This window comes from Geotrypetes seraphini, chromosome 11, assembly GCF_902459505.1.
Source record: "Geotrypetes seraphini chromosome 11, aGeoSer1.1, whole genome shotgun sequence".
NCBI lineage: Eukaryota > Metazoa > Chordata > Amphibia > Gymnophiona > Dermophiidae > Geotrypetes > Geotrypetes seraphini.
Genome location: NC_047094.1, coordinates 18,830,401 through 18,852,563, shown reverse-complemented (window position 1 = coordinate 18,852,563; position 22,163 = coordinate 18,830,401). Strand labels below are relative to the sequence as shown.

The 22,163-nt window shown below is 44.8% G+C and overlaps 1 pseudogene; it reads left to right on the top strand.

Annotated features, from left to right (window-relative positions):
- Positions 1 to 2,304: 2,304 nt before the first annotated feature.
- On the top strand, positions 2,305 to 21,612 carry LOC117369380 (annotated as a pseudogene).
- The last annotated feature ends 551 nt before the right edge of the window (positions 21,613 to 22,163 follow it).

Genomic DNA, 22,163 nt, shown 5'->3' with positions numbered 1-22,163 from the left:
CAATTTGCATGCGCTTCACCTCATTTGCATGCCTGGATTCAAAGCGGATCGCAGGAGAGGTAAGTGAATCAGGCCGAATGGAAATTTGATAGTAAAGGGGTCGCAAACCGATCGGTACACGATCGGTTTGCTTTGTGAATCTAGTCCATTGTCATTTGTTAGAAAAGCTGCAGCCTAATGTTTCTTCCGCCAGAATTCCTGTGTCCTGTCTTTAACAGCGAGATCTGGACACGTCCCGTTGTCACCCTATAACCCAACTCCTTGGCCCACAATACTCCCCTGCCATTACTACAAAAACACCGACTACTATTGATGGTAATTAGCCGCAGCTCAGTTTATTAATCATAACAATTAACATAATATAATCTCAATTATAACATTAATTAACATAAACTCCCAGAGCTCCTCCCAAACTACCCATAAAAAACATTCAGTGCCCTCGACCCTGCCACCTCAGCAAGGGTCAGAGGAGTGGCATGTCCCTCATGCCCCATTATCCGGGTTACCTGACCCACCAGGCACGGCACCCCGCCGGCCCCACCGCTCATCACCTGATGAGCCCCAATGACCCAGTATCTCGGGAGATCCGCCCCCCGAGCTACACCATACTACCGGAAAAAACATGGGGTGGGAGGGAAAAGCCCGCTCTGGAGGACCCAAACGGTTGAGTCCTCCACTGCCTCCCCCTTAAATAGATTCGCTCCCCCCACGCGCCCAAGCCTCCTCCAATTAATTTAAAGCTTGGCACCTGCTCGCCACCGGCCAATCACGCCGCACCCACATACACCGCCCCCCCGACCGCCCCAGCCGATGGGCAACACGCAGGCCTGCCAGCCCCGTGTTATCCTTCGCCCATCGACACGGGGTCTCGGGCTCCTCTTTATTGCAAAAACAGTTTCCTCCTATATCAAAGCAAGCAAATGAGTATGGTGTAAATGCGGGAGTCAGGGCTGCCTTGGTGACACATTTGGCTTTCAAAAGCAGCTTTTAACCACTCCACCAATAAAACTATTATGAATCACAAATCAATGGTATGGGGTGGGGAAGCTATCTTTAAACAGGCACTTTTTAATATCTAACAACCACTAAAGGGAAGTGAAAAGATCTGTTTATCCTGCTTCACCTTTTGTGCCTGACTCTTTTGATCTGGCTTCCTGCCCTGGTCTTAATGGTGATGTCTCAGGAAAACCTGGCAGGAACCTGTTGGTACTGATTTACCCTCTTATCTCTGGATTGTTTGATAATGGAGGAGGGGAACAGCCCTACCCTGAGATGCTTCAGCAATGGAAAGGGCCGATTCATCGCAGGTCATTTCAGCACGGCCGCGATGAATTGTCCTCTCCACGATGAACCGCGATCAATCGTCCTGCTTTTCTCCGCCCCTGCCGGCGCCTCTCCTCCTCTCTGCCCCCCCCCCTTCCCCTGCATACCTCTTGAAAAGTCTGGCAGCGCATCTTCCACCCCCCTGCCACTTCCTAATCGCGGGACCAGGACGTGGCATCAGAGGTGAGACGAGGCTGGCGCAAGCAGGGGATGGAAGATGTTGCTCCTGCCGGTAAACTTTTCAAGAAGTATGTGGGCTGCGGGGGGGGGGGGAGAAATGTTGCTCCTACCTGAGGGGATGCGGGGGGCACTCTTAGTTGGAGGGTTATCAGAGGTGCTACTACCTTGGGGGGGGGGGGAGTGGGGGGCATAGCGTACAAAGCTGTTCTGATCGCCGTGACCCAACAACGAAGACTATGGCGGTCCAACTGCGGGTTCAGAAACCTCGATATACGTCAAGAACCAGCCCAGCGTTGCTGCGCCTACTTCTTGGAAAGAAAAACAGAGGCAGTCTCGTTACTTTTCAATCCGCCCGGGTAGATTTTATTTTACTAATGCTCAGACCAGTGCCCCCCTCATTCCCTTCCCCGCTGCTGCATGTGTGCGCCGCTTCCCTTCCCCCGTACCTCTGTAACGTTCCCGGATCTTCCTCTGATGTCAATTCCCGGACCCGTGCCTAGAAAGTGATGTCAGAGGAAGAGTCGATGGTGGCGTGACAGCGGTACGGGAGGGAAGGAAAGCGGGGTGCGTGCGGCAGGAAAGGGTGGGGAAGGAGCGTGTGGAGGAGGGGGGCACCCCCCCCCCCGGGTGCCTCTCACCCTTGCTACGCCACTGGCTCAGATCACTCCCTGTGACTCTGGGAAGTCACGTAACCCTCCATTGCCCCAGTTAGACTGTGAGCCTGCCAGGACAGATAGGGAAAACATTGACCCCTCCCCCTTTACTAATGCATAGCGTGGGTTTTAGCACTATTAATTCCTATTAATCAACATGTTGGGACAGTTAGTGGGGTGGGCGCTAGTACTGGCCTGGAAGTTTGTTCCCTATGCTTGCTTTGGGTTGTTTGGAATTATCTTCATGCAGACTATTGCATACAATATTTTATGGGACTTCAAGTTCTTTTTTTTTTTTTGTAATTCTTTATTGATTTTCCAAACTTTGGCAGTGCATTACAAATAATATAACCTTAACAGGTTGCATAAAATACACCATACTACACAAATAGTAAAGAAAACAGCCATTTTCCCCACCCTCCTCCTAATTATTAATACATTAAATCATATTATTTATTATAACATTATAATTAAATATTTTTAAACTCTTCCAAATACCTTTCCCTCCCCTCCCCCCCCCCCCACCCTGGATGTGTCAGGAAATCTAAGAAATAAAAGATATATCTCTATTATTGTATGTTAACAAATGCAGTCAACGGGCTCCATACTTTATTAAATGCATTACTAAAACCCAAACATTCCACATTCATTCTTTCATATTTATATGTATTACACACACTTGCCCAACAGAATGTGTAATTAAGTCTGTCATGACATTTCCAGTTTCTCGTGATCATTTGGACGGCTATTCCTGTCATGATCAATAAAAGACAGCTTTTGTATTTATCCAAAACAGGCTTTACCTGTAACAACGTACCACAAATTATGGTTTCATAAGATAAAGGAATAGATGATTCAAGTTTTTAATGAGGAACCTTGCTCTAGGAGGTGGATTGTTGCTTTTACTGGCAGAGTCTCGGTGTGAAGGGAAGTCCATGTTTGCTGAGGTCCCAACCATGACTGATAACTCTCCACGGCAGTACATGCAGCTGGGAGGCCGAGTCCCGCTGGTCCTCATGTTTACGACTCTGCTGCACCTGGAAGCCAGTGCATTCACTATTTTCCAGGACATCTCTGGCATGGCGATGATCATTCTTGTGGCAGTCGCCTTTAAGACCAAGCTCGTCGCACTGACACTGGTGGTCTGGCTTCTAGTTCTAAACCTGGCGCACAATGCTTTCTGGAACATCCCCACGTACAGACCCCTCCACAACTTCCTCAAGTATGACTTTTTCCAGACCATGTCGGTCATAGGAGGGCTTCTCCTGGTGGTGGCATTAGGGCCTGGTGGAGTGTCTATGGACAAAAAGAAGTGGTTGAGACAGACCAGATCTGCCACTGCCATCACCATTCTCAGAAAGATTTTTTGGGAAGGGGTAAAACGCGGACCTGACGGACCTCGCGGATCTAAAACCGCACGTCCTTAAAAAGCTGAGGTCCGTGCCACTTGTAGTTTCTGGCTCTGACAGACCTCGATGACAATTTAGCTCGGACGGATCCGTCTCAGTATTAGGATCCGTCAGCACTAAAATGTCATAGAGGTCTGTCAGAGCCAGAGACTAAAAGTGGCGCGGACTTCAGATTTTAGGAAACCGGTTTAAAGGATTCGTTTTTGAGCCGCTCCAGCACTAGTCTCTGGCTCTGACAGACCTCTATGACATTTTAGCGCTGACGGATCCTAATACTTTTCCCTCCCTATATGCTGAGACGGATCCATCAGCGCTAAATTGTCATCGAGGTCTGTCAGAGCCAGAAACTACAAGTGGCACGGACCTCAGATTTTTAAGGACGTTCGGTTTTAGATCCGCGAGGTCCAGTCAGGTTCGCGTTTTACCCCTTCTCAGATTTTTGTATTAACTTAGTCCATTTTATGTATTTTTCCATTTGTATGTGAAATAAAACTATCGTTGTTCACGGTTAAAAAAAAAAAAAAAATTCCTATGAGCGTCGGAGTAGTTACCGCCACTGCTGGCGCTAAAACCCACGCTATGCGTTTGTAAAAGACGTGGTTAAAGGGTACCTGATTACTATTCAATGCATTGTAAAACACTTTGGGTGAATCTTCATGCAAAGGTGGTTAATAAAAATCCAGATAAATAATGCGGTGGATGTTAATCACTTGAGAACTAGCAGATGACAAAACAAAACGACCTACACATGGGATAACAAAGCTCTGTCCATGGTATCAACTTTGCTACCATCAAACACAGCCAGAAACAAACTGTTTCGTTAAAATGTAACAGACATAAATGGCACTGAAAGATCCAAAATGTTACTAAACTGTTATTCGGAAGCTGAAAGAGAATTCCTCTCTAAAGTGTCAGAAAAATGTCAGCGCTTCTTGTCGAAATTCTTCTCATCTCCCTCTGCATCGCCAACTTTCATGTTGCTGGCTGAGTTCAAATTCTTGCCAGCCTTGCAAAAAAAGAAAGAAAAACAAAAAAAACCCCAAAACAAAAAAAACAGGAACGTAAGGTTTCTTCTTTCTTTCCTTAATAATTATTTTTAGAAAATGTAATCCAGCTTATTATTTTTCATCACACATCTTCATCATTCTTTCTTAGCCAAGACTAATGCTTCGTCTAATGAAACACCAAGATCATACAGAGAACTGCTGGAACTCTTAGGAACAATTAAGAATTCCATTAAAATTCAATAAGATAGTTATTGCCGGGTAATTAAGATGTAATAATTGATAACAATCTTATTAGCATTTAATAGTTGTGCACAAAACTGATAACATAAAAGTAATAAAGCCAAAATTACCCTTTTTTTTTTTTTTTAAATAAATTCATTTGAAATCTAAAGCGACAATAATATGTTCCCTGTGGATTTGTGAAAATGTACTTCAATTAAATAAACTTTAAATGCCTCTAACTACCTTCAGCTGAGAATTAGCGTTGCCCCTCCACTGCTGGACACAAGAACCCTTGACAGATGGAGAACCCTGGTGGTTTCCCCCTTTGCAGTTGGATTCTACGGAAGAAGTCCTATATTAAGGTCTTACCTTAGCATGTCATTTTAGTTTCGAATCAGAAATACAGTAAAACCTTGGATTGCAAGTAACTTGATATGCAAGTGTTTTGCATGACAAGCAATTCATTTTATTAAATTTTAAGTTGATATAAGAACATAAGAAGTTGCCTCCGCTGAGGCAGACCAGAGGTCCATCTCGCCCAGCGGTCCGCTCCCGCGGCGGCCCATCAGGCCCATTGCCTGAACAGTGGTCCCTGACTATCCCTATAACCTACCTCTACTCCTATCTGTACCCCTCAATCCCTTTATCCTCTAGGAACCTATCCAAACCTTCTTTGAAGCCCTGTAACGTGTTCCGGCCTATCAAAGCCTCCGGAAGCAAAACGAGTACATACAGTATACACACATCACAGCTGAGCCGATGGTTCTTCTCTCTCTGATGCTGCAAGACTGTAGTGACTATTCTAAACATAAGAACGTAAGAATTGCCGCTTCTAGGTCATACTAGTTGTCGATCATGCCCAGAAGTCCGCTCACACAGTGGCCCTCTACTTTGTCTTGAATCCCTGGAGGGTGTTTTCCCCTATGATAGACTCCGGAAGAACATTCCAGTTTTCTACCACTCTCTGGGTGAAGAAGAACTTCCTTACGTTTGTACGGAATTTATCCCCTTTTAACTTTAGAGAGTGCCCTCTCGTTCTCTCTACCTTGGAGAGGGTGAACAACCTGTCCTTATCTACTAAGTCTATTCCCTTCAGTACCTTGAATGTTTCAATCATGTCCCCTCTTACATTACAAGTACATACAGTATACACGCATCACAACTGAGTCGATGGTTCTTCTCTCTCTGACACTACGGGAGTGTAGTGACTGATCTAAACAAGCAAAGTCTTGCAATACAAGTACACACAATATTCTGTATTAAAGTTTTGGGGTTGTGGAGTTTCCATTATTTCTTATGGGGAAATTCACTTTGATATATGAGTAAAAGTTTTGGATTACAAGCCTGTTTTTGGAATTAATTACACTCGCAAACCAAGGTTTTCCTGTATAGAGGTTGAATATTCCGGAATGGGATTCTCTTTTCCAAGAAACATTAGCTTGTCCCATGTCGATTTATTTTTCGGAGGGGCTAAAAGGTCAGCAGGGAAGTGGCAATATGAGCAAGCTTTGTATTTCTGGCATTCTCCTATCATTTTATCTGCAAATTCTGGTTGGGATTCTCATACGGTGATGTAGGAGACCTACTATGAAATGGATGACATCTGGAGGCAGTACATATATCCTAAGCAGTTTATATTGAATAACAATGGGGTATTCTAAGTATTTTCCCTGTCTCAATGGGCTCACAATTTAACTATGGTACCTAGGGCATTGGAGGGTTAAGTGACTTGCCCAAAGTCACAAGGAGCATCACTGGGATTGAACCCACAACCTCAGGGTGCTGAGACAGCAGCTCTAAACACTAGGCTACGCCTCCTCTCCAAAATTCCAAAAGGCACAGTGTTTTGGCAGATCTGGTCTGCAACATCCCATCACCTGCCCCATCAACTGCCTACAATGGAGGAAAAGCCCCCTTAGATCACTGGGCTTAGAATCATAGCAGCCAGGGGTCAAGACCTACATTGTCCCTTGATGCTCCATCTGACTTTGAAGCAAGACACGACATCCTCTGTTGCCTGTAGTACAAACATCCGGGTCAACATTCAAAGCAATTTAACCAAGCAAGAGAGGCTCTTGGAAGTGGCGCACCAAGGGTAGGGCAGTCTGCCCCAGGTGCAGGGAGCCCGGGGGTGTTGGAGTGGTTGCAAGTCTGCAGTCCGCCTGCTGCACGTGGCCATCAGCTCTGCCAGCCCCTGCTACCTCTGATGCCAACTTCCTGTTCCAGGGTGGGGGACCAGCAGAGCCACCGGCTGTGCGCAGGCAGTCTGCAACCCCACAACCGATCCACGCATCTTGCCACTTCCTAGAGGAGGGGGTGCTCTGGCCAGAGGAGGAGGTGTTCCACCCCGGGTTCCCACCCCACCACTCTTGGATATTCAGTAGTACCTAAATGGATCAAGCCACTGAATATCCCCTCTAATTGTCTAAGCCAAAGCCAACTATGTTGTGGGCAGTCCGAGGGCAGAGTCAGGGCAGAGTGCACAGTAACGCTGTTAAGTGTCAATATTCAGCATTTAACTGCATAAGGTAACCGAACAAATCAGACCACATAAAACACGGTCTTATCGTTGTTCACTTTCACTTACCTGGTTAAGGGCTGAATATTGACCTTAACTGAACGTGTACCAGTCATCCTAGGGTTACCGTATGGCTCCAGAAACAAAGAGGACAGACTGAAACATCCGGGATTTGCTTCCATCGCTTTCAATGGAAGTAAGACCCAGATTTCTCAATCCATCCTCCTTTATCTGGAGCCATATGGCAACCCTAAGCCATCTGCATATACCCAGATACGACCCAGCATTATATAAGCAGAAAGCCAGTGGCAGCTAGCCTAAAACCTCACTCACTGACTGCCACCAGCTGAATATTTAACCCCATAAATTCTAAGCACCTGGGGCATGAAAATTCCTAGTGCATCAGAACTTTGACTTGGAAAGACAATTAATGAAATGCAAAATATCCAGACCCTCCAGTGACCCCCCATGGGACTATAGGAACTCCTTATATGGTGATGGCTGCAACACAAGAGCTGGGCTCCTATCTGGGACCATTTTTAACCTTCCTAGGAAGAAGAGGTGGATAGACTTATGCCGAGGAGGAGCAAAAGAACTAAATCTGTCTCAGATTGTTATTCGTATGGACTGGTGAGTTAGTCAGAAGCTCCCACAGCTGAGAAAATTAGTCATCCCCTGTTTGGCTTTTTTTTTTTTTTAGTCTAAGTTCAGGAATTTATTTCCTCACTGCTGCCTTCCTGTATATTTCAGCTTTCTTATTCACTGGTGTCTCCCCTCCCAGGACAGAGAAAACACTAACAGGACACATCTGGGAGTGCAAGGGATGTTGACTGAACATTTGTTTTGGAAATCACTTGCCTCCACTACAAGTTTTAAGTTTTATTAAAATTTGTTATTCTGCTTATCAAGCTTCTAAGGCAGGGGTGTCCAATGTCGGTCCTCGAGGGCCGCAATCCAGTCGGGTTTTCAGGATTTCCCCAATGAATATGCATTGAAAGCAGTGCATGCAAATAGATCTCATGCATATTCATTGGGGAAATCCTGAAAACCCGACTGGACTGCGGCCCTCGAGGACCGACATTGGACACCCCTGTTTAAGGGGTATATATAAAAATATAAAATCGGGGTACACGAATTTTGACGCACAGACACACTGGAAGAGAATGGAGGAAAGAGAATAATTAAATTTCTAAATAAGATAGGGAGCCAATTAAGGGAAGAACAGTAGGAGGGGACCCATCAGTAAATAAAGGTATAGAGTCGTTAATTAAAGATTGAAAGCATCTTGAAATAAAAATGTTTTTAGTTTCAATTTAAATCGGTCTTTTATCGTTTCTTTATGCAATTCTGCGGGCATTAAGGTCCACAGCGCGGTGAGCGGTGACTGAGAAAATGGTTGAACGATGTCGTGCTGATGTGTACGCATCGATGGAATAGATAGCAAATGGGCATTTGATCGCAGTGTTCTTGAAGGAGCGTACAGGATTAAGAGTCTGTTTATACATTCGGGAGAGTTTGTGGCGCATGTTTTAAAGGCTAGAAGCAGGAGTTTTATATGTGATTCTATGAGATTCTGGGAGCCAGTATTGCATTCCTATATATATATATATCTGTGTTCTCAAACTGTGTGCCATGGCACAGTGGTGCGCCCTGAAGAGATTCTGTGCTCGCCAAGAAAGATTCCAGAATTTTACTTTATTTAAAAAAACTTCCCTTCATAATGTATGTCGCATATGCAAGGGTCTGTCAATGTTATGAGCATCTGTGTGCATAAGGATACAACCGCCCAGACAAGCATCATTCTTTGACCTGATTGGTCCTTGAAAATTAATGGCAAGTTATTTTATTTTTTATAGTAACATAACATAGTAGATGACAGCAGATAAAGACCCGAATGGTCCATCCAGTCTGCCCAACCTGATTCAATTTAAATTTTTAAATTTTTTCTTCTTAGCTATTTCTGGGCAAGAATCCAAAGCTCTACCTGGTACTGTGCTTGGGTTCCTACTGCCGAAATCTCCGTTAAAACCTAATCCAGCCCATCTACACACTCTCAGCCATTGAAGTCCTCCCCAGCCCATCCTTTCCCAAACGGCCATATACAGACACAGACCGTGCAAGTCTGCCCAGGACTGGCCTTAGTTCAATATTTCATATTATTTTCTGATTCTAGATCCTCTGTGTTCATCCCACGCTTCTTTGAACTCAGTCACCGTTTTCCTCTCCACCACCTCTCTCAGGAGCGCATTCCAGGCATCCACCACCCTCTCCGTAAAGTAGAATTTCCTTACATTGCCCCTGAATCTACCACCCCTCAACCTCAAATTATGTCCTCTGGTTTATGCAGGAGTTATCCTAACTTGAGTAACAAAGCAGTCAAGGCTTTGTTACCAAACACCGTCAGAGTTTTTACCGCAACGGCCTGTGATTAAAAACCCTAACACGGCTTGATAAAAGGGGGCCTAAATTAAAAATATATAGAGAGAGAGAATGACTTCAGAGGATGGATGATGAAATGCATATTTGCTTGTTGACTATCGAGCTGCATTTTGAGTTAATTTGCAATCAAAAACAAGCACATCCATCACATTAATTAGCAATTCTGTTCTATCTACTTTAGTTTCACCCTTTTTACAATTACATAAGAACATAAGAATAGCCTTACTGGGTCAGACCAATGGTCCATCAAGCCCAGTAGCCTGTTCTCATGGTGACCAATTCAGGTCACTAGTACCTGGCCAAAACCCAAGGAGTAGCAACATTCCATGCTACCGATCCAGGGCAAGCAGTGGCTTCTCCCATGTCTTTCTCAATAGCAGACTATGGACTTTTCCTCCAGGAACTTGTCCAAACTTTCTTAAAACCAGCTACGCTATCCGCTCTTACCACAACCTCTGGCAACGCGTTCCAGAGCTTAACTATTCTCTGAGTGAAAAAAAATTTCCTCCTATTGGTTTTAAAAGTATTTCCCTGTAACTTCATCGAGTGTCCCCTAGTCTTTGTCAATTTTTGACGGAGCGAAAAATCGATCCACTCGTACCCGTTCTACTCCACTCAGGATTTTGCAGGCTTCAATCATATTTCCCCTCAGACGTCTCTTCCCCACATATAGCTTAAAGAACCTTAAATAAATAGCTCTCAAATTTCATTTTATGTTGGTTTTGCAATTTTATAAGCTCAATTATAATGTGCCATAAAAAACATTTGCTCCATTCAGTGTGCCGGAGCTAAAAAGGTTTTCTCCAAGGAAAATTCTAGTGTTGTCCAATTTCCTTTTGGATAACTAACCCAATCCATTTCCTGTGATGATCAAGTGTTTCCAGAGATACCATATTTAATAGACAACACTTTAGTTTTATACACTTGGTAGCCCAGAACCGTTGATATAAAACTCATTACCTGGTCCCCCCCAAAATTTGCACCTTGGTGGTAGGAATTCTGCTTAAAGTGTGCACTCATCTCTCCTTCTTGGGGCTCCTTGTACTAAGGTGCGCTAGCATTTTTAGCGCACGCAGGAAATTACCGCGCGCTACGCTTCTAGAACTGACGCCAGCTCAATGCTGGCATTAAGGTCTAGCGCGCGGGGCAATGTAGCAGGCGCTATTCCGTGCGTTAAAGCCCTAGCGCACCTTAGTAAAAGTAGCCTTTAGTCGGCGGATGGTTTCTACCAAGTGTATTACAATTTTATGACTGTATGGTTTATTTTATTGTTTGGGGGGGGGGGTTATTTTATGACTTCTGATCTGCACCGTACTTTCATTGGAATGAAAAGGCCGATTATAAATAGTGACATTGAATTAAATTAAATTACTAGCTGCATGGCCAGAACTGACTGGAACATACCATGGCTGCATTAGGAGATTATGGGATGAGAAACAGGACTCTCTGCAAAAGCAAATGAAAATTAAACCCTTTATTTGACAGCTATTAGCTTTTACGTCCAGCAAAATCTTTTGATCCCTCCAGTCATTTATGTCGTACCGGCGGCATTTCTGTTTTCCTTATTATGCGTTCAGCATTCCAATACTTCGTCTCCTCTTTCAGTCAGTTGCTGCTATTAATATGCATTTCTTATTGTCCTCAATGAAAAGAAATAATGAATGCACATTGGGGGTCCTTTTACTAAGGCATGCTAGCCGATTTAACGTACGCCAATTAGCCCATGCTAAACGCTAACGCGTCCATAGACTATAATGGATGCGTTAACGTTTAGCGAGTGCCAAATCGGCTAACACCCCTTAGTGAAAGGACCACATTAAATTTTTTTTAAAAAATCACTTTGAATGGCAGGTTCCCTCTTTCAAAAAATAGGCACCATTTTTTTTTTTTTAGGGGGGGGGGGGTTTAGATGGTTTGATGGTTTTTCATTTTTAAAAAAATCCAAGCTAGAGGTGAGTTGTTGCCTTGCCCAAATTGGTTTACTATCTAAATTGCTCCTGAGGCAGTGAAGGGTGTGTCCAAGATCACAAAGGGGGAGGGATTTTGTAAATGGCACTCACAATCGGCACCGGAAAAGATTAATGTTAAGCAGTGGTGTGGTAAGGGTAGGAAGCACCCGGGGCGATGCTCCTCCATGCCCTCCCCTCTCCCCCGCTCCTTCCCCCCACCCTACACCACACTTGTGCCCTCTCTTCTCCTACTACCAGCATTGGCTTTCCCCGCGACCTGGTCACCCCACCCCTCATCAGGGATGATGTATCAAAAAGGTGCACTGAACACAGTGAGAGAAACCACACGAGAGCCTAAAACATGTTTAGGGAAAGAAATGCAGGTGTAAGCAGGTGAACAAGAGGGAGGACAAGACCTTTTTTCAATATATTAGTGATAGGCAGAAGTGTAAAAGTGGCATTGTGAGGCTCAAAGGTGAAAGGGAGAAGCTGATATAGGTACGACTGAATTGCTTTACAAATTGTTCTGTGTTCACAGCTGAAGCACTGGAAGCAGGACCGCAGAGCATAAACACAAATAGGGGTGGAGCTAAACTAAAGGTGGACAAAGCAAAGGGGCCGGATGGCATAAATCTGAGGGGACTGAAGGAACTTAGAGGAGTTCTGGCAGCTCCGCTGGCTGACATTTTCAATGCTTCTCTGAACGCCACAGTGGTACCAGAGGACTGGAGAAGGGCAGATGCTGTCCCTCTCCATAAAAGTGGAAGTAAGAAGTAGCGAACTACAGGCCGGTAAGTCTGACTTCCGTGGTACGTGAATTAACGGAGATGCTTTTAAAACAAAGAATAGTGACATTTCTGGAATCCAGTGGATTACAGGACCCGAGGCAACATGGATTCACTAGAGGCAGGTTTTGTCAGAGAAATCTGATCAATTTCTCTGACTGGGTGACCAGAGAATTGGATAGAGGGAGTGCGCTAGATATGATGTATTTAGATTTTAGCAAAAACCTTTGGCAGTGTTCCACACAGACATCTAATAAATAAACTGAGGGCCTGTTTTACAAAGCCACGCTAGCAGCTGCTGCGCGGTAACGGCCCCGAAGCCCATAGAGATTTAAAGGGCTTCGGGGCTGTTGCCACGCAGCTTTGTAAAACAGGCTGTGAGTGTCCTTGATGGTTCATAGACAACACCGCGAAAGACAAAGGCGCGCGCCGACAACTGAGCGCAAGACGGAGGAGCGCGCTGAAGAAAATTACAGTTTTTAGGGGCTCCGACAGGGGGGGGGTTTGTTGGGGAGCCCCCCCCAGTTTACTTAATAGAGATCGTGCTGGTGTTGTGGGGGGTTTGGGGGGTTATAACCCCCCACATTTTACTGTAAACTTAACTTTTTCCCTAAAAACAGGGAAAAAGTGGTTTTCAGTAAAATGTGGGGGGTTACAATCCCCCAAACCCCCCACAACGCGGCGCAATCTCTATTAAGTAAAGTGGGGGGGTTCCCCCCACGCCCCCCATCGGAGCCCTAAAAACAGTAATTTTCTGCGGCGCGCACCTCCGCGCTGCGCTCAATTGTCTGCGCGCGCCTTTGTCCCGGTGCGCTTTTGACCTGACATCGTCCTTGATAGGAGCTCCAAAGTGACGGACTGGGTCAGGAACTGGTTGACTGGAAGGTGACATAAGGTGCTCGTCAATGGAGATCGCTCTGAGGAAAGGGATGTTACCAGTTCTTGGGCCTGTTGTTTTAAAAAATGTTTGTAAGTGATATTGCTGAAGAGCTGTCAGGTAAGATTTGCCCCTTTGCGGATGATTCCGAGATCTGCAATAGAGTAGACACCCTGGATGGTGTAAATAGCGTGAGGAAGGACCTAGTGAAGCTTGAAGAATGGTCTGAAATTTGACAGCTAAGATTTAATGTTAAGAAATGCGAGGCCATGCATTTGGGCTGCAAAACCCGAGGGAACGGTACAGTTTAGGGGGGATGAAGACCTTTTGTGCACAGAGGAGGAGCAGAACTTGGGAGTGATAGTATGTGGTGATCTTAAAGTGGTCAAACAGGTTGAGAAGGCGATGGCGAAAGCTAGAAGGATGCTAGGGTGCATAGGAAGAGGTATGGCCAGTAGGAAAAAGGAGGTTTTGATGCCCCTATATAAGACTCTGGTGAGACCTCATTTAGAATGTTGTGTACAATTCTGGAGGCTGCACCTTCAAAAAGATATAAACAGGATGGAGTCAGTTCAGAGGAAGGCTACTAAAATGGTCTTGTGGTCTTTGTCATAAGACGTATGGGGACAGATTTAAAGATCTTAATATGTTTTCTTTGCAGGAAAGGCCGGAAAATGGAGATATGATAGAGATGTTTACATACCTACATGGCATAAATGCACATGAGGTGAGTCTCTTTCATTTGAAAGGAAGCTCTGGAACGAGAGGGCCTAGGATGAAGCTAAGATGTGATAGGCTCAGGAGTAATCTAAGGAAATATATTTTTACAGAAACATAGAAACATAGAAGATGACGGCAGATAAGGGCCATAGCCCATCAGGTTTGCCCACTCTACTGACCCACCCCTAAGTCTACTATCCTAGGTATCCCACTCCTGGTGACAGGTTCCCTTGGCTTAACCCTCTAAGGGATCCCACTGGGCATCCCATTTGCTCTTAAATTCTTGCACGCTGTTTGCCTCGATCACCTGCACCGGGAGCTCGTTCCAAGGATCAACCACTCTCAGTGAAGAAATATTTCCTGGTGTCGCCATGAAATTTCCCGCCCCTGAGTTTGAGCGGATGCCCTCTTGTGGATGAGGGTCCTTTGAGAAAGAGAATCTCTTCTTCCATCTCGATACAGCCGGTAATATACTTAAACGTCTCGATCATGTCTCCTCTCTCCCTACGTTCCTCCAGTGAGTACAGCCGCAAATTTTTCAGCCTTTCCTCGTACAATAGATCCTCGAGCCCCGAGACCATCCTGGTGGCCATCCGTTGCATCGACTCTACTCTCAGCACATCTTTTCGGTAGTGTGGCCTCCAGAATTGCACACAGTATTCCAAATGAGGTTCTGTATAATGGCATTATGACTTCAGGCTTCCGGCTGACGAAACTCCTGCGGATGCAACCTAACAACTGTCTTGCCTTAGATGAAGCCTTCTCCACATGATCAGCAGTTTTCATGTCTGCGCTGATGATCACTCCAAGGGTGGTAGATGCGTGGAATAGTCTCCCAGTAGAGGTGGTGGAGACGGAGACTGTGTCTGAATTCAAGAAAACATGAGACAAGCATGTGGGATCTCTTAGGGAGAGGAGGAAATAGTGGATGTTGTAGATGGGCAGAATGGATGGGTCATTTGGCCTTTATCTGCCGTCATGTTTCTAAGTTTCTGTTTCTATCTTTCAGATTGTCATTTGAAAACTTTATATGAGTTCACTTTTATCATTCTCTTATAACCCGAGAAAGCACGTTAACTCCTGAAATCTTGCCAAGAAATATATTACTTTATTTCTCGCTCTCAATTGATACATTTCTTTTGATGTGCATTAACCTTCATTCCTGTGTCAAGTGAACTAACATTGCAACATCTTTACTTCATCGACTCTGGCATGGCTCCCTCTAGTGTTTTAAGAGGTATAGATTTTGGAAGACCGAGATTTCAACTTGTTAGATTGCCCCTTGGTTTTTGGCTTAATGTGCAATATTGTGCATGTCTGTGGAAACACCCAGTGGAGGGGAATTCTAAAAATGACACTCAAAATCAGCATTAGAAAAAAAAAAATTAGTGTATAGCATTGTGCTGAGCTCCGATTCCCATGCCAGGCGTACACCTGCTGAAACCTGGTGCAAATTCTGGGGCCCACATTAGGTGTCTATCCTAAGGCAGTATTCTGTAAGAACATGTGTATTATATTAAACTAGTTTTTTAGCCCGTTACATTAACGGGTGCTAGAATAGATGTGTAGACTTAGGCATTTCTTTCTTTCATTCTTTCTTTCTCTTTCCCTGGCCCCCTGTCTTTCTTTCTTTCTCTCTCTCTCTCCATGCCCCCTGTCTGTTTTTCTTTCTGTCTCTCTCCCTGCCTCCTGCCTGTCTTTCTTTCTGTCTCCCTGCCCGCTGTCTGTCTGTCTTTCTTTCTTTCTGTCTGTCTCTCCCCCCTGTCCAGCAGCACCCCTTCCATGCTCCCCCCCCTGTCCAGCAGCCCTCCTTCCCTGCTCCCCCTGTCTAGCAGTAGCCCTTCTCCCTTACTTTTACCTCCCCCCTGTCCAGTAATATCCCTTCTCCCTTCCCTGCTCCCCCCAGCCTAGCAAATGCCCCACAGCTGCTTGATGAAACCACGGCTGCTGCCACTGCTGGTCCGGGGGTGAGAAGAAGAGGCGTCCCGGCAGCGGCAGTGTAGTCAGAAGGCAGGAAGTCAGCTGGTGTTGGAGATTGAGGCAGAAGGCAGGAAATCAGCTGAGGCAGGCACTGCGCATGCGCTGCAGGGCACCATGGATCACAGAGGCACAGAGATTGAAGTGTGCATGCGCGCTAAGGGTTTTATTATAGCGGATGTTTCATCATGCACGCTTGCCTTACTGTTTTTGCCAAGTCGTATCATACTATGTTAGCCATGCTTTCTAATACTATGTTTTCCGTGCTATGTTTTGCTGTACTTAGCTTGCCATGCTGTCTCACCATTCCATGTTTTGTCATATTATGTTTTACCATGCTTGTTAACTGTTTTCCATCTCTGTCAAACAATGGTTGCCACGCTATCTTCTACCTTATTATGTCTGAGAGTGTGACGCAGTGGTTAAAGCTACAGCCTCAGCACCCTGAAGTTGTGGGTTCAAACCCCCGCCGCTCCTTGTGACCCTGAGCAAGTCACTTAATCCCCCCCATTGTCCCAGATTGTGAGCCCACCAGGACAGACAGGGAATCTGAGTACCTCAATAAATTAATGTAAAGCTGTTCTGATCTCCACTGGGAGAACAGTATAGAAAATGAATAAACAAATATGATAGGAGCCATGAAACTTACAAGTTATTCCACACTTTTCATTTCAGTGAGGCAAATGCATCTAGTGAATGGGCCCAAGTATAGGGGAACCAAACCATTGTGACATCACTGATGAGGTTGGCTCAGGCATTGCTGGAATGAGGCATTATGACATCATAATACGAGGGGCCACTGAAAAGTTCTCAGCCCAACCAAGCAGGGAATGGGGAGATGGTGGCTCAGTGGTTAAAGCTACAGCTCAGCATCCAGGCTGCTCCTTGCCCCTCCTCTCAATCAACACTGTTGCACTTACCCCCCAAAAATGTTTATATTCAGTATATTAAAACATGATAAGAACAAAATGTGATAAAAGTGAGCAGGTCACTCAATCCCCCCCCATTGCTCAGGTACATTAGATAGATTGTTTAGCCCACAAGGACAGACAGGGAAAAATGCTCAAATACCTGAATAAATTCATGTAAACCATTCTGAGCTCCCCTGGGAGAAAAGTATAGAAAATTTAAATAATTAAATAGTGTGACAGGTTTCAGCCTCTGATAACCAGAGCTGGTATTGTGACATCATAATGCCTCATTCCACCAATGCCTAAGAGCCAACCTCCTCAGTGATGTCACAATGGCTTGATTGTCCTATACTCAGCTCACTTTTGATACATTTTGATTTCTAGAGTGGCGCAGTGGTTAAAGCTACAGCCTCAGCACCCTGAGGTTGTGGGTTCAAATCCACGCTGCTCCTTGTGACCCTGGGCAAGTCACTTAATTCCCCCACTGTCCCAGGTACATTAGATAGAAATATAGTTTATTTACGGTATTTCACTTATAACCTGCCTCTTAACTAGGCAGAGAACAATTGTAACTTTTCAGAATGCCCCTGACTCATCCAATGCCCCTCCCATGGTCTGCCCCCTTATGAGTTATGCATTATTAGTGTTAGGTTCCATGTTTTATAAAATAATGTGGAGCCAGATGTGCACACAAATTGTAATGGTGCCAAGTAACACCAATATTTGTTGATAGAACTCAATTATGGTAGTAAATTGGCTCATATGCCAATTAATTTGCATGTACAATTCAGCTGAGAGAAATTGTCTCACAGCGTTACCACCCTTCATTCACACTTATGGTTTATTTTTCATTTAATTTTTCACTGTTCCTCAGCGGGCCACCACACACTCAAGCGTTCTCATAGGGCATGGCTTTACGCTCCCACTCCTCATTGGAACCAGCATGTGTTTTTTTTATATATATATACTTCTTGTGCTTACTTTATAAATAAATTATATATACTAAAAGTACTTAGCTTTTAGCGAGACGCTGTGCAGGGGAGTTTGTGTGAGTACACCGACATGTTTCGCCCGTGCAAATTAATGGGCTTTATCAAGGTTCCCACTCCCTCTCACTAACAATTTTCATTTCGACGCTATGGTGGCTGAATGTTAGTGAGAGGGAGTGGGAACCTTGATAAAGCCCATTAATTTGCACGGGCGAAACATGTCGGTGTACTCACACAAACTCCCCTGCACAGCGTCTCGCTAAAAGCTAAGTACTTTTAGTATATATAATTTATTTATAAAGTAAGCACAAGAAGTATATATATATAAAAAAAACACATGCTGGTTCCAATGAGGAGTGGGAGCGTAAAGCCATGCCCTATGAGAACGCTTGAGTGTGTGGTGGCCCGCTGAGGAACAGTGAAAAATTAAATGAAAAATAAACCATAAGTGTGAATGAAGGGTGGTAACGCTGTGAGACAATTTCTCTCAGCTGAATTGTACATTGTCTACACTGTCTAGATTGTCTAGATTCTTCATTCTAAAAGACTTTATTATAATAGTGCTTAAGTTTACAATTAATTTGCATGGGCATCTCAGGAGCATGCCCAAATTTTGGCATGAAAATCTAAGAACCATATATAGAATCTGGGTGAGTATGGATAATGGCTCTTATTCAGTAGAGCCTGCAATAAATATTTTTTATATACCACGCATGGTATATTCTAAGTGGTGTGCATTCAGGTACTCAAGCATTTTCCCTATTTGTCCTGGTGGGCTCACACTCTATCTAATGTACCTGGGGCAATGGGGGAATTAAGTGACTTGCCTAGGGTTAGAAGGAGCAGCTTGGGATTTGAACCCACAACCTCAGCTCTAACCACTGTGCCACACACTTCCCTGCCTCTGTAGTCCATTGTGGTAGCCAGACAGATTAAAAGTCTGCTGTACATTATTGGGTTACTATAGTTATTGTATCAAGTGCTTTGTAATTCCTATCATGTTTTAATATACTGTATATACACACTTTTTCTGGTAAAAACAAGTGTTGATTGGGGGAGGGGCAAGCAGTAGGGAATTAGCTGAATTAATGGACCTGGTAAATGTTGAGCAGGAGCCGATTTAGGCCCAGATGTAGCAAAGCCAGCGACCGTTGCTAAACCTATTTTAACAGCTCTAGCGACGATCGCATTTGCCGGCCCGCTGCAGAAAACGGTTGACCGCCTGGTTTTCTGCACAATCGCTCATTCCCTGATCCAACCATGCAAATAAGCTGATTAATATTAAAATGCCTTGTAAACTAATAGAGCAATTGATGCTTTAAAATGGCTTCCTCATGCACTACAAAAAAAAAAAGGATCGCTTTTAGCGATCCAAAAAAGCAACTGGTCAAGACCAGTCACTTACCTGTCTAGCCTTGGGTTTTTTTTTCAAATGGGCACATGTTACACGTGTACGGTATCTGTCCCATTATTTATTTTTTTTTAAAAAAAACCCATACATACACCCCCCAACCAATGATGGCCCTCCCTCCCCGATGAACACATTTGCTCAAACTGTTTTGCCACAAAACATCTTATTCCCAAGACTCTGATTTCCTGCCACTTCTGAAAGAAAGAAAATGTACAGAAATTAATTTGCAGAAGCAAAAAAAAAATCCATCAAGAAAGCTTTTGAAGTCCATTTGATAATATATAAAGATTGATCACAAGTCTCTTTGTGACAGTCATGCACATTTTCTATATGGGATGTACAGTGGTATAGTTTTGTTCCTGAACCTGTGAAAAATTAAATCCTTGGACAAAAGTTGTGTTGTTTCAAAACTATACGTGCAAATTAATTTGCACAACACACTCGCACATTGCATACACTTTTCGATGAACATGAAAATTGGTCCTTAGTGCAAGATGTGAACCAGAAAGATATACCAGATAAATCTGAGCACCTAAATATGTTTAATTCTTGTAGGGCAGTGTTTCTCAAGAAGGGTACTCGAGCCACTTGTTGGGGGCACGCGCCGCCATGGATATTGCCTGCCTGTCTGCCCGCCCACCCACCTCCGCCTCAGCTGCCTCCAACATCAGGGATCCCTCCTTCCTGCCCGCCCCCCTCCGTCAAAGCCAACCCAACCCCAGCCCCCACTCCTCTCAGCTGGATCCGACCTCTCCCCAGTTCTCGATTCCCCCCACCTACCAGCTGCCCACCGCTTGATTGTCCTGTACTCCCCACTGCCCACCAACCCAGCCAGCAGAATAACCGTTCCCCTTAACTGTATCCATGACATCCTGTTTGTCTGTCTTGGCTGTTTAGATTGTAAGCTCTTTAGAGCAGGGACTGTTTTCTTACTTTTTGTGACTCTGTACAGCGCTGCGTGCGTCTGGTAGCGCTATAGAAATAATTCATAGTAGTAATATAACAGCATTTGGGCACCAAGGTGTCATTATAGAACATTAGCATAAGTTGGCATCAACATATCTACCGTACATTTTGGCATGGCTGCTTAAGCAATGTCAATGGCAGGTGCTAATGGGCATACTTGAGTACAGCCCGCGAGAACTGACGTCAGTCACTCAGCAAGCGGTGCGGGGGTAGGCTGGATGCCGAAAGGATCGAGGCTGCCCTGTACCGCTGGAGACTCGCCATCCAGGGGGCTCCGAAAAAGGTACCGGGGGGAGGGGATGGCTAAATTTTTTTTTTATAGGCCGCCCCTTATATCTAGGTTTCGCCCCATACACGGGTTTGTAAAATCCATGTATAGGCAGTGGCCTATATATGGGGAAATACAATACAGTGTGCATTGCATATGTTTGAATTTTCACAGGACTCCCGCATGCAAGGCACATGCAACCAGTGGCATAGAAAAGGGGGTGCGGACCGCCCCAGGCGCCAAGTCGGTGGGGGCGCTGGCACCTCTCTGCCCCGCCCTGCCACACCATGGCATCTGTCACCCCTAGGCGCCTAACTCTCTTCGTTAGCGTGCTTTGGCAGTGACAACCACCACCCCAGCGTGCCCTCTTTAGCTAGAGGAACCCTTCAGGACTTGGACCGGAACTAGGCAACTGCCTAGTAGTGCATGTACTGGTAAGTATGAACTTCTACACCCAATGATCAATCCACAAGTCAGAATGTCCTCAGAAAATAAAGGTTTAATAAGGCCACTGGCCAAATAAGATTTCAACACTGCGTCGTGTTCCTGGCACACAGCACCGATAACACTCACGAATATTAGAAAGAAAATATTTCAGCTTCGATAGTCAGAGTCTTTGAAAAGCAGAACAATAATCCAAAATAAATGCTTTACAAAGCCATTATGTTCCTGGTTGTAACTTCCAGCATGAGATGGTTGCTGAGCTGGTTTAAGCAAAGTGTGATCAAGGCTGTCTCTGCCAGCTCTACTCATTAGCACACCCTCAGCAAGGGAAAAAGGCGTGCTGAAAGCTTTAGTCATAGTTCTTAATTGAAGTATAATGCAGACAGTACATTTATCAGCAGTGCTATGGTATCTTACAGTTCTTTACACCACATAGAATTTCTCATTCAGAGGATGCAGGGAAACTTTAACAGTAAGGAGCGGAGAATGCAGCACACAGCCTGGTCTCCTCCTGGTCTCCGTGGTAACCTCACAGAGCAGCCTCAGCTGAATGGAGCACATTAATTAGTACAGACGGGGAAAAGAAAAACTGCTTCAAGAACATAAGCAAAGCCTCTGCTGGGTCAGATCTGAGGTCCATCGTGCCCAGCAGTCCGCTCACGCAGTGGCCCAAAAGGTCCAGTAATCCTCTATCTATACCCCTCTATCCCCTTTTCCAGCAGGAAATTGTCCAATCCTTTCTTGAACCCCAGTACCGTACTCTGCCCTATTACGTCCTCTGGAAGCGCATTCCAGGTGTCCACCACACGTTGGCTAAAGAAGAACTTCCTAGTATTCGTTTTGAATCTGTCCCCTTTCAACTTTTCCGAGTGCCCTCTTGTTCTTTTATTATTCGAAAGTTTGAAGAATCTGTCCCTCTCTACTCTCTCTATGCCCTTCATGATCTTGTAAGTCTCTATCATAAGGAGATTGATGAATCTTTGATTTTGTCGTTCGGACTCGCCAGGAAGAATTTGGTTTTATCTGTATTGAGTTTCAATTTGAACTCTGTCATCCATAGTTCGATTTGCTTTAAAATAGATGCAAGGTGATTTTTTTGTCTCGGGAGTTAGTTA